Source organism: Panthera onca, chromosome C1 (genome assembly GCF_046562875.1).
Source record: "Panthera onca isolate mPanOnc1 chromosome C1, mPanOnc1 haplotype 2, whole genome shotgun sequence".
Classification (NCBI taxonomy): Eukaryota; Metazoa; Chordata; class Mammalia; order Carnivora; family Felidae; genus Panthera; species Panthera onca.
Window position 1 is genome coordinate 35268471 of NC_138346.1, and position 13428 is coordinate 35281898.

Here is a 13428-nt window from a genome sequence, read left to right on the forward strand (position 1 = left end):
AAGTTTCTACATAAATGCTTCTAAAGCATTGACTTACTTTAGTATTTGAGAAAAAATTGCATTAAGTTCCATTGCATTGTTGACAATGAATACAATGGGTAGATAAAAATTACTGTAAAAGCACTAGTTAGAAGAAAGTTTTTTTAATTTTATTACTTTTTTCATTTTAAATTTTAGTTAATTTTGTTGGAAGAGTTTTTAAAAACTACTTTCCAAATGCTAGAAACAATGAGAGTGACATGAAGAAGGCCTTTTAAACTTTTTGAATATTTCATCTTTATGTAGTGTAGGGACATTTTAAGATGTCTTAGGATACAGTATTGGAAACATTTACTTATTCTGCAGGTTAATTAAAAATGAAAATGTGAAGGGTGCCTGGCTGGCTCAGTCAGTAGACCATGTGACTTTTGATCTCAGTGTTATGAGTTTAAGCCCCATGATGGGCATGGAGGCTACTTGAAAGAAAAGAAAAGAAAAGAAAAGAAAAGAAAAGAAAAGAGAAAAGAAAAGAAAAAAGAAAAGAAAAGAAGGGGAGAGAGGGAAGAAGGAAGGAAGGAAGGAAGGAAGGAGAAAGAAAGAAGACTTGAATATATTATCTACTTAGATTAATTTGTGTGTTCATCTTATTACAGAAACTGCAATGAAAGAATTGTATCTTGAAGAAGGTTGGCTTTTGGGTGGATTTTATTTTCTTTATATTCTTCCACAGTGCTTAAATTTCTTATATGATTATGTAATATATATATAATCAGAAAAAAATTCTCCAAGTGCCATTTTCATAAAATATTAAAATACAAAGGCCTGAATTTCATTTCCAAATGTGTTGTGACATACTTCCCAATGAGCTGCTTGCACATTTGGCTTGCAGAGACAATGGTGGGGCCAACATTTCCGTAGAACATTTAAAGGTCCTTAATCATGCCTATGCCATCTTCAAACTTCACACTTATCCCAGCATTGACAATGGCAAAGGCATTCTCCTAATGTTGGGCCAGCTAGAATCCCGGCACAAAGTGCCACTGGAAATAAAAAAAAAACACCCAGAATAGTGTTCATCTCCATTGTGTGCTGTATAGCAACAACTCTGATGATTAATTATAATGAAAATGATCCTGTGAATGATGTTGCTGACTATAGTATTGAGTATATGTGAGTACTGGTCCATGTGCTTTATAGGTATTAATATATTATCCTCATAACAACTCTACTCATTTCTAATTTACTAATGAGGAAACTGAGAGGTTACATAACTTGTACAAGGTCATACAGGAAATGGAAGAATTGGGGTTGAAATCTAAGCAGTTTGGCTTCAGAGTCTATGTTTATCTATTTTCAAAATTTGAGTCACTACATGTGGCCTCAGGCATGTGACTTAAACTGTTTGGGTCTTAACTTTCTTTAAAATGAGAAGGTTGTGTGCCTCCGGGGCTGCTGAGAGGGGTAAGGGAAAAATCAGGAGGTGTGCTGCCTCTCAGGATGAACTACCATACCTCCACTTTTAACTGGTTTAGTTTGGTGTTCTACGTAAATTTCATGCAAACAAGTAATTTTACTCTTAAAAAAAAAAGCTTCAAAACCACTGGATCAAATGGTCTTCCAAGTGCTTTCCAGGTTTAAATCTCTCATTCTAGGTTAAATCTCATTATTAGCGTGAAACATTAGAGTCACAAAGTAGGACGGCATCTGTGTGGCCAGCTTCTACAGAAGTCACAATGTGGCCCTGATATGAAAGCATATCAAATGGTCCTCTGAGAATTTGCCTCTTCCTCTGAGCAGCCCCAGAAGTCTCCCAGGGTAAGCTGGGCTCCCTCGGGGTGGGCAGTGAGTCAGGGAGCCTTTACCTGAGTAGAGTGGGGAATAGAAACAGATAACATAATCTCTTCTGATTTAAGGCTGGTTTTAGGTGATCTCTCAAGGAAATGGCTGTATAAAGGAATCTGCTGTTCTCCTTCTATTAGAGAAAATGACCTTGATCAGAATGAATTTATCGAACTGGAGAATATGAAGCAAGGGATAGTTGTGATGAATCTGGGGAAAGAGAGAGTGTGAACTGTAAGCCAGAAGATCTGGTTTCTAGTTGCAGCTTCCATGCTGGGTCACCTTAGGCAAGTCACAGAACCGTAGGGGCTTCCAGTTCCTCATCTGCAGAATGACAGGACTGGACCAGATAATCTGAAAAGTCTTTTCTGGTTCTCAGCTCCCATTACACAACACTCACAAATTTTGGCCTTGAAGAACTTTAAAGCTATTTGGAAACAACTGAGTACAACATAGGTTCATAAATGGGAAAACAGGTCCAGAGGTCCAGAGGGGTTAAATGATTTGTTCAAAGTTCTACAGCTGGGACAATGGTGGAACAGGCATACAAGTGGAATGCCTGCTACACAGCTTTTTTTTCTTAGACAATTGACAATATTCTCTTACTTGAGCCACTGTATTTTCAAAAATGTGATTGTAATAAAAAAGAGGGTATCTTACATCAATAGCTCTATGAATAATATGCATTTATTGTTATTTAATTGAGTTTAAATAATTCTCTCTTGGCAAAGCTCAAGCTGTCTTTGAATAAAGAGAGAAGTAATGAGTAACATGCCCCACAATCTTGATTTTCTTTAGAAAGTTAAGTCCCTATGAGGAAAATTTCCAACTTTATAATACTCTGAAATGAAATGTGCCATAAAGCTTTAAAACCACAGACAGACATCTCATTTTTTTAAAAAAATGCTTTGATACTACAATTTGGACTGTGCATAAATGTGGCCAAATAGTTAAGAAAAATTGTCCAGTGCAGTAACTTATCTGATCTGCAAGATATAGAACATCTGAAAACAGGATAATTGACCTCTGTTGCATCCTTACACTTGAGGTAATACAGATATAGCCTATATATTTGGTGAATCTAAGTTAGATACACTTGGGTTCCTGGTTCATGCTTTATGAAAGGAGCTACCTAACTGACAGTGGTAATTATATAATAGAATGCCTAAAACTTGTCTCTTGCCTTTAGATATCAGATTGATGGGAGGATTTCCTGCTGCTAAAATGGTATTTAGGTCAGAAAAATTAGGTCTGTTCACCACATGTCCTTCTAAAGTCTAAATAAAAAAGATAACATTTTTAAAGCCAGTTATTTGACAAACAAGGAATTATGTGTACAAGGATCTTGTGCAAGTTTTTAATTCCCTTCTTTGCTTCAAAGAAAGATCTGGTATGATTTTAGGGCAGCTAAATAGAGTCAGACAACATGTTGTGCAAGATTCCCATCCCTAACCCCAGTTCAAACTTATTGCTGAAGAAAATGTTCCTTTTCCATGTGCAGTGAAGAAGAAAATTTCTTTGAGAGCTGACTCTAGCATGAGTGTCCAATAACATCGGGAAAAGTAAGGACTAGAGTCTGAGTAAATAAACACTAAAGAACTGGGCTATGTAGCATTCCCATTCAAAATGCTTACTGTAGTGCTGTGTAGTAGAATTCTTCTCTGTTTCTCCAAACTGTGGATAAAGTTCCTTCAGACATAGCCTTGAATGAGAACCTTTGAAGGGAGTTAAGGGGGCAAGGTGATGTTGAGAGGAACAGTGTGGTCTAGAAAAAGGGACAGAAGATGCAGAAGGTGAAAATATGTAGTGAATTTTGAGAATCAACAGAAACAGGGCCAGAGACAATTAGGAGAAATGCCCTGCACCAAAGTCTCACTGAACTACCTATCATGTGTGGAATGGGCAGTGGTTCAAACCAATTACTCTTAAATCTCAAATAATAAGGAAACCTCAATAAGCTAGACAACTGGGGGACATCCAAGAATAGACATATGGGATGCACATGCTTAGAAACTGACCTTGGGGCAAAGGTCTAAGAGGAGGAACAGACATAAAAGAGTATTTTGGAAATGTAGGCTCTTGTTTACTATACCTTGGCTAAAACATTTCATAGCCTGTTAGAGCTGGACAGTCCCCTTGGTTGAACTTTAACTTTTTTTTTCCCCCAAGAGAGAGCATGTGAGCAGGAGAGAGGGGCAGAGGGAGAAAGAGATTTTTTAAAAAGTTTTATTTATTTGAGAGGGGGGAAGGGGCAGAGAGAGAGAGAGACAGAGAGAGAGAGAGAGAATCCCAAGCAGGTTCTGCACTGTGCAGATCCTGACATGGGGCTCCATCTCACAAACCATGAGATCATGACCTGAGCCAAATATAAAGAGTTGGACACTTAACCGACTGAGGTACCCGGGTGCCCTGGAAAGGAAGAATCTGAGTGTGGAGCCTGACTGAGGGCTTGATCCCACAATCCTGGGATCATGACCTGAGTTGAAATCAAGAGTCAGATGCTCAACTGACTGGGCCACCCAGGCACCCTGCCGCTTCTCACTTTGGACACACACATAAATGCAGTGTGATGACTCTCATTTTGAGTACATATACCCACTCATACTCATATTGTATAGACTTGTTCAACATTGACTTGGGGTTCCCCTTCAGAGTAATGTTTTCTAAGCAGAACAGAACTATATGACTGTCTATAACTGTGGCTTATTTCATATCACACTAGAGAGCATTCTGCCATATTCTTAATCTGAGCTCTGGCAAGCATCCTCAGATGCTTCAGGAGAGCACAGTAGGTCTTAGTCTTCTTTTGCTGCCCCCAAACAATAAGATGTAAGCCATCATTCAACAGAGCCAGGCCACATTCTGCACCCCTGAAAATAAGATAGGAGAATATAAACTGAAGTTGAACTATAACAAGATGTATGGGCTGCACAGAAACAATCTTTCAAATATATCTTCTCTTTTTATATTAACTTAGAGAAACCAAAGATAAAGATATTTTTGGCAATATGCTTTATTCCCAAATATTAAGTACCAAATTCTTTTTCTCAGTCATATATGCCATACATTTTAGGATATACCAGCGACAGATATCAGAAATTCATTACTTTGTTAATGTGCAATTAGTGTTTTCCTGAATAAATTGATCAAATATAAAAATTTCAGTTCAGATTCTATAAAACTTTTAAAAGATCATTAAGTCTAAGTGGAAAGTGACCTACACATTTGTGTTGCCCATTTGCCCTTCTTATACAGCCATCTTTTCATACTGTTTCCTTAACAAAGCAATAAGAATAGACACCTGTATGAACCTTGGGTCAGGTTTTTTGCAAGTGTGCTTTCAGGGAATGCTTTGAGCAGGGATGTCATCCAGTTCATGCATTCTCCAGGAGGGTAATACCAGCCCCAAAAGGGTGAAAAAAAAAATCTTGCTCTTTTGATGGATAAAGCCCTGATATACATATACTGTACATAAACAGATATATGGCCTACCTACGGTGTTAAAAATTCATGGAGGGATGATTGGGGGAAAATGCCTCTTGCTCCTTAGTGAGGCAATAATGAAAAGATTGAGAAACATTGACATAGTGTTATGGGCTCTACCTCCTCCCCAGTCCCTTCACTCCCACCCCACCCAACCAAGTGCATCCATACCTTACTTCCAACATTCTTCTGTACCAGCCCAGCCTCCCCTTGCTCCATTTCTCCCTATGAGTCAACTGATATGGACATTCCAACAGATAAAAAAGAAAATGAATGGGCAGACTGACTTAATATTAGCAGATCAGAGGGGAAAGCAGACAATTTCTCATTTTCTGTTTACTCAATGAGGAAAACCTTATTTTTTAAAATTTTTTAATGTTTTATTTTATATTTGGGAAAGAGAGAGAGAGACAGAGACAGAGAGTGAGCAGCGGAGGGGCCGAGAGATGGAGACAGAATCTGAAGCAGGCTCCAGGCTCAGAGCTGTTAGCACAGAGCCCAACATGGGGCTCGAACTCATGAGCAGTGACATCATGACCTGAGCTGAAGTCAGAAGCTTAACCGACTGAGCCACCCAGGTGCCCCAAGGAATACTTTACTTTAAAGTAGAATTTTTACCTCCCATTACTTGTTATCTATTCAAATGCTGAGTTTGGATATGTTTCTCAGATAGCCTTATTTGGTGCATTGTGGGAAGGAGAACTTGACTAAAAGTAAGAAACCCTGGAATCTAGTCCTGACTTGATTGTGTGTTAGCTGTGCAAAGTTGGGGAAGTTACTTCAGTCCTTTGATTGAGAACGGAGATCCCAAGGTTACCACCTGCTATGTCTACCTTCCAGGACTGTCATGAGGATCAAAAGAAACAAGATGTGAAAGCATTTGGTAAACTGTGAAAAGAGTATGAAGAGAAATAAGGTTGTTACAGTTAAATTTTCAAATTTTGTGTCCCAGAATTTTTGTGTGTGTGTGAATGTGTGTCAGTATAGGATGAGCCTTAAGCAAATTTATGACTCTGGCAAGAACTTTTCCTACAGGCCAGCCACTCTCTTAAGTGTCCTTATTCAGTCAGTCTCTCTCTATATGTGGAACAACCTACATCTTCCCACTGTATGGCTCCTATGACAATGCAGTATTCAGTGACATAGCTGAATAATTCAGTTTGAAAAAGCTCATAGAGGACACATAGTAGGGCACATATAGGAGGTCATATATTCTATTAAGTGCTCAAATTAGCCCAGTGCATATAATTATTAATAGCCTACCAACAGCCAATGAAAAAGACGGTACATACCATCATCTGTGCTGTGCATAAAACAGTTCTGGAAGCCTAAGTAGAGATATGAAAACTGGATGATATTCATCTCTAAATTTAATGCTGGGTCCCTAAGGAGAAAAGCATGTAAAGCAATTAGAAAAGGAAGTCAATGGGGGCTAACAGATATTGTTTATGGATAATCCAGAGTGAAAATTGTGACACAAATGACACATTTGCAAAAGAAAACAACGAAGGATTCTAAAGGACAGAGGTATGTATTAATTAAAGTGAACTGCATTGCATTTATGAAGAGTTTAAAAAGAGAGACAGAAGTCTGGATTACCTAATCTAGACTAAGGAACTTGCTTAAAAACCACCCACCCACTGCAGTGTTCCCCATGATAAAGAGTACATCAGGGATATTGGCTTTCAGCTCTAGAAGCTCACTGAGGTTCACAGGAATAATCCAGGTAGTCCTCTCCCCTTGGAATGTCAGTCTTGTCTTATTTGGATCTTCTGCCATTCTCTGCAGAGAAACAAAGCCAACAGGTTTTCAAGTAAGGCTGCTGAACGACATGCCATGAGTATATCTACTGCTCTGGTTGCCCAAAGGGCCTGATGGTCATTTTAGCTTTCTGGGTTGACCTAACTTGTAGTGATCAGGAAAGGGTGTCCTTGTGTGAAACTACCTAGATTGCTAATATCCATGTGGGCACCATTGAATAAACATCATTAGGAGTACCTGGGTGGCTCAGTGGGTTAAGCATCCAGCATCTGACTCTTGATTTCAGCTCAAGTCATGATCTCATGGTTCATGAGTTCAAGCCTCATGTCAGGCTCTGCACTGACAGCACAGAGCCTGCCTGGGATTCTCTCTCTCCCTCTCTCTGTCTCTCCCCTGCTGGTGCACATGCTTGCACATGCTCTCTCTCTCTCTCTCTCAAAATAAATAAATAAACTTTAAAGCAAACGAACAAAACATCATAATAGGTATCTATCATCAACAACTATAGAGTGGAACAAACTCTACCTATATTGTGAAATGAGTTTCTGAAGAGGAGGCAAAATGTCATAGTCTGATTAAAGGGTCAGGCTTCTTGTTCTAGTTCTGCCCTAACAGTAAGTCAAAGGGGCCTCATCTTTGGGGATTAGGCATTTTGGTATGACAAAAATTGCTTATAGGCAAAATTATCCTTGAAAGAATCTCTTAAGTCATTCACTAGTTATAGTATAAATTTTTTTTTACAACTCTGTCTCTCATATATACATACATATTTACATTGTGTGTGTGTATACTCTTTAAATAGTGAGTCCAAAATCTCACACTCTGAGGGGGAAGTGGGGACTGTGACACTTTAGGAAGCCAGTAGAATCATATCCCTTACCTCATGCTCTCTTCTGAGTATAGTCATGGAATGGAGTGATTAGTTAACCACGCTATTTATATTATTCTTTCTCTCTATTTCTCCCCACTGAGTTGAAATCTCAGAGGCTAATAGTAAGAATAATGTAATTCCATTGTAAGTATAATTTTACAAAATATCTTTAACATATCTCACGGTGTAGCTGTGTGACCTTGAGTAAGTTACTAGACTCGCTGAGCTCAGGATCTTCAAATTAAGGGGTGAACCAAAGCATCTTGGAGGTCCTGGCAGCACCACGCTTAAAACTATTTATGGTGGAGCTGAACAAATTTGTAACAATGGGTTATCACATTGGACACACTTCCAACTTTAATGTCTGAAACTCAGTCATTCCATAGCGTAATGCAAAAAGGCTTATACCATGTCATGTTATGGGACAACAAAAGTAAAGCATCTTACTATTAGTTCAGGAGGGGATCTAGGTTCCTGGAATAGAGCCAAGGGATGGAATTCATCTTCATTATACAGTTTGGTACACACCTCAACAAAACAAAACCAGATACAAATTGAACTTCAGAGTTACTGAAAGATGAACATGAATTTCTAAGTAGGAGATTTCAGAGTCAGGGCCATACCTCTGACACAAAATGGAGGTGCCAGAGCCATAGGGTGGCCCTGACTAGAATTCTTCCCTCCCTCAGAGGGCTGTAATGGTTTCGTGGGTGGGTTTACTGCCTCTGGGATCCCTCTTTTGGCATCAGGAACTAGGTTTTAAGCTTCTACGCTGGGTCTCAGGTATTATTAACAGATATTTATTTGCCATGAGCATGAAGATGCACCACTGTTTACACCTCTTGTAGTACTTGTTGTGTGTGTGGGGGGGTGATGGTAAAGCCAGATCGAGGCACAAAAAGTTGTAATGCTTCTGAAGGAAAATGCTTCTGTGGTGATTAGCCTCATGAAAATTGTGGGCCTGCTAACTTTTGAAGCTTTTTAAGACTCTTTACTCCTTGAATTCACTCTTTTACATTACAGAACAGAAAATGAATGCATTTGGATTTATGTGGCTATTTTTCAGTCAATCCCAACTGAAGTGGAACACCAGATACTTACTTTTTCTTGTCTATTCACAAAAGATCTGTCTTCTTTTCATTTATTTATTAAAATTTTTTAAAATATTTTTATTTATTTTTGAGATAGAGACAGAGCATGAGCAGGGGAGGGGCAGAGAGAGAAAGGGAGACACAGAATCTGAAGCAGGCTCCAGGCTCTGGCTGTCAGCACAGAGCCTGATGCAGGGCCCAAACTCACGGACTGTGAGATCATGACCTGAGCTGAAGTCTGATGCTTAACCGACTGAGCCACCCAGGCGCCCCTTCATTTATTTATTTAAATTCAAGTTAGTTAACATATATATATTATTGGCTTCAAGAGTAGAACCCAGTGATTCATCACTTAATATAACATCCAGTGCTCTTCCCAATGAGTGCCCTCCTTAATGCCCATCACCCATTTAGCCCAGCCCTGTATCCAATATCCCTACAGCAACCCTCAGTGTGTTCTCGTATTTAAGTCTCTTATGGTTTGCCTCCCTTTCTGTTTTTATCTTATTCTTCCTTCCCTTCCCCTATGTTCAGCTGCTGTTTTTTCTTAAATTCCACAATAAGTGAAATCGTATGTTATCTTTCTCTGACTGACTTATTTCACTTAGCATAATATACTCTAGTTCCATCCATATTGTTGCAAATGGCAAGGTTTCATTCATTTTGATCGCTGAGTAGTATTTCATTGCATATATATATATATATATATATATATATATATATATACACACACACACACACACACACACACACACACATACATACACCACATCTTCTTTATTCATTCATCAGTTGATGGACATTGGGCTTTTTCCATAATTTGGCTACTGTTGATAGAGCTGCTATAAACACGGGGGTGCATGTACCCCTTCAAATCAGCATTTTTGTATCCTTTGGATAAATACCTTATAGTGGAATTGCTGGGTCATAGGGTAGTTCTATTTTTTAATTTTTTGAGGAACCTCTATACTGTTTTCCAGAGTGGCCGCACCAGTTTACATTCCCACCAGCTGTGCAAAAGGGTTCCACATCTTTGCCAACATCTACTGTTTCCTGAGTTGTTAATTTTAGCCATCCTGACAGGTGTGATATGGTATCTCATTGTGGTTTTGATTTATATTTCTCTGATGTTAAGTGATGTTGAGCATCTTTTCATGTGTCTGTTAGCAATGTGGATGTCTTCTTTGGAAAAATGCTTGTTTATGTCTTTTGCCCATTTCTTCACTGTATTATTTGTGGTTTTTGGGTGTTGAGTTTGATAAGTTCTTTATAGATTTTGGATACTAACCCTTCAAAAAGATCTCTCTTCTTGATCCATGCAACACTTTCCTGATCCTTTCATTCCACAAACAGTTGATTCCTTAGGAAGTAATGCAAGAATTTAAAACAAATTCATTGGTCAATTCATAAAACACCAACCTAGTACTAGTACTCACAGTCCCCAAGGGCAGGGGGACTATGGAAGGAGCTATGGAAGAAGTAACAGAGCAGGTCCTTGCCTTCAAGGGCTCTGTAATGGGATGGAGCAGAGAACAAGGTATTCCATCACTGAACAATTAGAGAAAATTACAGGGAATGTGCAACCATGCTATAAATAGGGTCTTGTTAATGTGTCATCCAAATCCCAGGGGATCATGAAGGAGGTCAGAGGAGGGTGGGGTCAGCCAGCTAAGGCTTCCACTCGGAGTGAGGTAAATGGAGTAGTTAACAAAGTGATAATTAAAAAAAAAAACAAGGGGCGCCTGGGTGGCGCAGTCGGTTAAGCGTCCGACTTCAGCCAGGTCACGATCTCGTGGTCCGTGAGTTCGAGCCCCGCGTCAGGCTTTGGGCTGATGACTCGGAGCCTGGAGCCTGTTTCCGATTCTGTGTCTCCCTCTCTCTGCCCCTCCCCCGTTCATGCTCTGTCTCTCTCTGTCCCAAAAATAAATAAAAAACGTTGAAAAAAAAATTAAAAAAAAAACAAAAACAAAAACAAAAAAAAGATGGCTATTATAAAGAGTGATACAGCATGTATCTTTAATGAAGTCCTGAGAAGGCAAACTGCATTTAAGACTTTCTATACACAAATAAAAATAAACTGAAAATCTGAGTTTATTTGGGTATTGTTGAAGATATTCTGAATTATTGGCATGATTCAAGTCCCAAACCATTTTATCTTAATTTTCAGGACACTTCATGCAGAACAAAAGTAGTGTTTTTGGCCTGAATTCACCGGTCACTTACTTCAATTGTGACTTAATCTTTTCATTCCTGTTTGTCCTATTCTTGTGTAGGCACAACCGAAGGGTCTGGGTGGTTTGGAGACCTATGGTTTGACTTCATCTATGGAGTCAAGGAGACTTCGGTTCTAGTTCCTGCTTTAACAGGTACTAACTAGGTTGAGTTTGTTAAATTAGGAAAATAAAACCCATCTCAAACATTTAAATCAAACAGGTTTGTTTGATTTAAATATGCAAAAGGTATGCACAGTATCTGACACACAGGAAGTGCTACAGAGGTGGTGGCTGATATTTTTACCTATAAGGTAATTTTCTACAGACTTAAGGAGGGATTTGGATTTTCTGACAATGCTGTGCATGATAAAGGAACAAATGACAAATGGCTAAATGTAGGGATCCAAGTGAGTGAGATAATAATATCTATTTTTGTATAGGTAGGCTTTGTCTCCAGGAAAACAATCATGTAGTATTAGGTTAAATGATATGAAGTTGCTATTTTTGTGGGCCAAAATGGTGCAATACTGGTCATGCATATGGTTCAACATAATAGTATCTTGCCCAGGATTCCAAATGGCTGTAGTTTCTAAAGCTTTTCAGATCTTCATTACTGGCCTAAAAGCAGATTTTTTTCCCAAAGACTTTTTGGTATGTGGAATTAATTTGTGTTCTTTGAATTATTTTTGGTCAACCAAAATTATATAAAATTAATTTTGCCATAAAAAATGGGAAAACACCTTAATGGAAACCTTGTTGATATTTAACATTCTGAAAACTTAATATATCTCAAAACTATACCCTCCCCCACCCATACCACACACTAAATCACCTTTTCCAATTCCCTTCATCTTATCTTGTTTCTTAATCTCTTAATTTTGAGGGTGACTTGGATTTCTTCCTAACTATATACTTTATTGTCTGGAGGTTATGATTCTGGAAATCCCATTCCTGAAAGTCATCTTTCTGGGTCCATATCTTCCCAACTGGTCTAGGTCCTCATTCCTTCACATATGGGAGATTGCACTAGTCCATGCCCTCATCCCCACCATGTCTTTCCAGGCTTATCCTTCTTACTGGCAGGTGCCAAGAATTTTCCCTTTGAAATACTATTCCCGTATTACTCCTAGAGAATGACTATATATTGGTTATCAGCTTTAGTTGTAAATTCATCAGCCAAGAATGATATATTTTTATTCTCTAATGCTTCAGCCACAACAATTCATTAGCTGAATCTTGGACATTTTTCTTTTTCCTACTTCCATGCATTTTCTTACATGGAATTTTCTACTGGTCCCTCTTCACCCATTCATTCCTATCATTTCTTTTAAGACCTAGCTCAAAACTCCCCTTCTCCAATGTTTCCTTTGTGTCTCCCCTTCCTACTCATTAATTTTCTTTAGTCCATGTTCCTTCAAAACTGATATACATGGTATAGGGGATATATTGAACTTTTAATATTTTGCTTTTCAATTATTCTTTTATTATTTCTTAGTCTATATTTTATTTTCTTTCTTTAATAGAGTTTGCGTTTCTTGAAGTCATGGACCATGTACTTTACTTCTTAGGAAAGTGCCAATTTAGGGCTATAAACAGGATAGATGTTAAAGGTTTATTTAAAAAATACCAACAGTGGCATTCAACAACTTTCACTGGTTAGAAAGGTCAAGATAAGGGTATTTTAGAAATAATTGAATGCAATAGATGATTTTATGCAAGAATTCATCCATGTACTAAATCAACTGAAATAAATTTTTAAAATTTAACTTACCACACAGAAAGTTTTTCTACTTTCTACAATTGGGTGGTATCTAGTACAGTGGCACAAGTGACCTGATAAAGAAGAGATCAATTTTAAGGAATGATAAAAAAAAATATTACTTATTTGTGCTTCATTTTTTTTCAATGAGATAGCTTTATGAGTAATTGGATTCTTGTTTCCCAAATCAGTCAAATGGCTCTTCGGAACACAGATATTCATCACAAAAAACTCTTGTGATTACATATTCTTCCTGAAGTATCACAAAGCTCTCCATAATTTTTACAACCAACTCTTCCTGCCTTATATCCCACCCATGCCCAAACTCATGTAAACTGCAACACCATAACATCTCATATGTGGCCCTTTGTTAAGCTTTTCTTACATAGTCTTTTCTCTCTCACATGTTTTCTTAGGGAAAATATGTCCATT

At 38.2% G+C, this 13428-nt stretch overlaps 1 pseudogene; it reads right to left on the reverse strand.

The window, feature by feature from the left end:
- Positions 1-13428, reverse strand: part of LOC132671047 (aldehyde oxidase 4-like) — a 64804-nt pseudogene that overhangs the window by 38047 nt on the left and 13329 nt on the right.